Here is a 3,983-nt window from a genome sequence, read left to right as displayed (position 1 = left end):
GTGATAGGTTATACAGATTCAGACTTTGCCGGCTGTGTGGATACAAGAAAGTCTACATTTGGTTATGTGTATCTTTTAGCCGGAGGAGCGATTTCATGGAAAAGTGCGAAGCAGTCTGTCATTGCTGCATCCACCATGGAAGCTGAATTTGTGGCATGCTTTGAGGCCACAGTTCAGGCCAATTGGTTGCGGAACTTTATTTCAGGACTTGGAGTAGTTGACAGTATTTCCAAGCCGCTGAAAATTTATTGTGATAATTCTGCAACAGTCTTCTTTTCTAAAAACGACAAGTATTCTAAAGGTGCTAAACATATGGAGTTGAAATACTTTGCCGTTAAAGAAGAAGTTCAGAAACGTAAAGTGTCAATAGAACATATTAGCACAGATCTTATGATTGCTGACCCTTTAACAAAAGGGTTACCGCCCATATTGTATGCTGGTCATGTAAAGAATATGGGCATTATGTCTACTAGTGAATGTTAAATGTTGAATGTTAATGTTTTTAATGTTGATGTGACACTTTGAGCTCCCTAATGTATAAATTTCTGAAATCTGTGTTTTCTTCTTTATGTTTATGCATGCAAATTATGATGAAGAAAACAAATTATGTTATGTTATTGCTTTGTAAAATGACATTATGTTTGAACCCATTATGGACTTCTCGTTTTTAAGGTCATATTAAGGAGAAAGGGATGATATAGTAGTACATGGAAGGGATCATGTCGATCAAATGATGTGTGACCGCCATGACTCTTATTATTTCTGTATCTTTGATTATGAATAATGATGGAACCAATTTATGCAAGGTCTTTTATTGCGCATTATGTTTATGTATTAAATCACATAATGTTATGACATCGTATGAGTCAAGTGGGAGAATGTTAGAATTAATTGACGAATTAATTCTATTAGTGACTCATTTGAAATATTATGATGGGCCCAATTGTGATTTAATAAAATATAAAGACTTATTGGTTATTATTATGGGAAGTGATAATAAAATAAAATAAAGATAAAGATAAAATAAAAACCAACTTGATGGACGTTGGTATAAAAGGAATTAGGGTTCTGTCTCTGGCCATAAGGTTCTTTTCACAGTAACCCATCAAGAACGTGTGAGAAGAGAGAAAGGCAAAGAGATAGATTGGAAAACGGTGGTTGAAGAGCACACAAGATTATAAATTTGAAGAACGCATATTCACAGGATCTCTCATGGATCAAGGTTGGTGCTTTATTATGATTTATCGTGTGAGAATTATAAATCTTAAAGATCCTTAATTAGTTTTACAAATATCACTATCTTTTCAGATTTTTTAGGGTCTCGTTAACACAGTGTTAGCCTGTTTAAATTTTTCTTTAAACCTTGCGATTCTTACTTAATGTTTATATATATATATATATATATATATATATATATATATATATATATATATATTATGCAGGCAACATGAAGAATTTGATTTGGGTCACTCATCAAGGTTTAACAAGAAAATGAAATAAAGCTAAAATCAATGTCTTAAATCGAGTTAGGAATTAAATTGTCATCGAAAAGGTTAAATGATTGTCTAAAGGGAATACAGCTGTGAGAAGATTTTTTTCATATGCAATAAAGAAAATAATAGATTAACAATTTTTTTTATAAACTTTAACTAAAAAAAAGTCATATTTTATTACTTTATTTTAGCTAAAAAATATTAAATTAATCTATTTTTATTTCATTTATAAAAACTTTGTTAAATTTATAAAATAAATTATCAAAAAATATTTTTCCTTATGAGTTTGTCATTGAAATTGGTGAAAGAAAAACACAGGGATTATAGGGATTATAGTTGTTTGAGAATATTTTTTTAAATTTTTAGAACATTTTTTAAATATTAAACATATTTGCGTAGCAGTGTCTTCTATTATTATAATATAAAGATCACATCACTCATTAATATAAATATTAAAAAATATGAATTCAATTAAAAATATAAAAAAATTTAAATATCTAATAAAAAAAAAGTAAAATAAAATATTGAATAAGAACGTATATCTTTCAAATTTAGAATAATTTTAACTTAATTAACCCAAATTATATATGGCAAATAATTTGATGTAATCAACGTGAAGCGTAGACAAACATTCAGATAGAAACATCCTAGTGGGTGAACATAAAACGCAATCCAAAGTAAACTGAACCACAAAGAAAACTTGATCAAATTACGTGTAAAACTTGGCAGTGCGAAAGCTGAATAAAGTTCTCCTAACGCGGGTCAATTTCACAAACTCTGGTAGAAGAATTTCTTGAAAAGCTCCAAATGTGGTTCTTGGAAGTGCATGGACACAATAATGGAACCATCACCATCTGGACTTTGAAGAATCACTGCCCTATCTTGCGCAGAAACATACGCCAACCCGAAGAACACAGGCTTTCCCCATCCAAAATCTGCTTCGTACACTGCCATGCTCATCCAGCTTGTGATTTGAAGATTCGGATTCCCAGCAAAAGGGACATTCATACGCTCTCCCTGTCCCAAGAACAAACCCCTTATGCAATCCAATTGCTCCTCGCCCAACACAATCCTCAATTGTGACCGTATGTACTCATTACTAAGCTTTTCAATCGCTTCTCTTACCTTTTGTGCACCATAGCTCAACGGCTTTGACACTATTTCTCCCACATAGCATTCGGCTGACACCGTTGCTGCCAAAGCATTCCCAAAGTAATTCCTAGGGAGAGGAGGGATTAATCTGCTGCGGATATCCGCATTGAACCGAACCACCGTTGGTTGCTTCTCATCAAGTTCACGACCCTTACATGCACATCTCCATACATGACCTGCAATAGCTTCAAATCTGCTATATTCTCTAACCCCTTCTTCCAAGGCTTCTTCATTCGCCTCCTTCTTCAGCTTCTGCACCTGTTCTGGCGTTAGTTTCAGTAACACACCACTTGTCTTCTTGCTTTGCTCAGCATTGACGTCAGAGCTTCCTAGCTTTAGCGGTAGAGGCTTCAACTCGGGGTGATCAAAGCATGGTGATGCTGATGAGTGTTGGAGTTTGAGTATTGTTCTATCAAGGTAGGGCAATTCATGTGGCTCAAGTGTCTCTCCACGAGCCACTTTTGCCCATAAATTGATGAACTGAGTGCCAGCAAGCCCATCAGCCAAAGGGTGACAGAAAGCCACTCCAACGACAAAGCCTTCACCACCACGGAATCTTGTGAACTGCACAAGCAACAAAGGAATTTCCTCTATGGGTTGAGTGTAATCAATCTTTGGAACAAGCTCCTTGACAGACTCAGAAGGTGAAAAATCTCCATAATCACCCAATGATTTTGTGGTTTCAGCTTCGATAAAAGTCACTCCTTTCGCATTGCAATCCACTTCAATTCGACCACTTTCTGCTAAGCTCAACCTGCCAGCAAGTGGATAGTAGTGCACTAAAATCTCAGCAAGAGAGTTTATCAACCTCTTGGTGGTGTCATCACTGTGTTTTGCTTTGTATACATAGATAGTGGGTGTGTGACCTGAACGCACGACTTGGTCACTATCTGATAGCCATAAATGACCTTTGGGAGTTTCTTTACTTGGGAAGACACTGTAAGAAGCAACAATGGCTACCATCTTTATGCTTTGCGTGGTATTGGAATTGCATGTACATGCTTATATATGAGTGTGAGAGAGAGTTGAATGACACGTTTCTACTTCTGTGGCAGTTGGCAATAATAAATGAATGGGTCACATTACCACACACATTTCTAAGTCTCTTTAATGCTCAAACTTGGGGATAGAAAGAAAATAAATGCGAGGAAGGAGCAATTCTCTAGATTAAGGGTTAAATATGAGGAAAGTAACAGACTGAGAAAAATAAATGTGGGGAAGGGACCAAATTTTGACCTAAAGAATATAAATGGGACAGGTTAACAATACGATGAATTTAATAAGCTATTTATTAGGATTTTTTATTATTATTATACCTTACAGTACTTTATGTTGTTG

General features: G+C 34.9%; 1 pseudogene; it reads right to left on the bottom strand.

Annotated features, from left to right (window-relative positions):
- Positions 1-2,034: 2,034 nt before the first annotated feature.
- Positions 2,035-3,721, bottom strand: LOC114187552 (hydroxycinnamoyl-CoA:piscidic acid hydroxycinnamoyltransferase pseudogene; annotated as a pseudogene).
- Between the last annotated feature and the right edge of the window lie 262 nt (positions 3,722-3,983).

Source organism: Vigna unguiculata, chromosome 6 (assembly GCF_037176805.1).
Source record: "Vigna unguiculata cultivar grain cowpea cultivar isolate G323 ecotype 2 chromosome 6, ASM3717680v1, whole genome shotgun sequence".
NCBI classification, from domain to species: Eukaryota; Viridiplantae; Streptophyta; class Magnoliopsida; order Fabales; family Fabaceae; genus Vigna; species Vigna unguiculata.
Note: the sequence above shows the minus strand (reverse complement) of the source record. Positions and strands in the feature narration are given on the sequence as shown.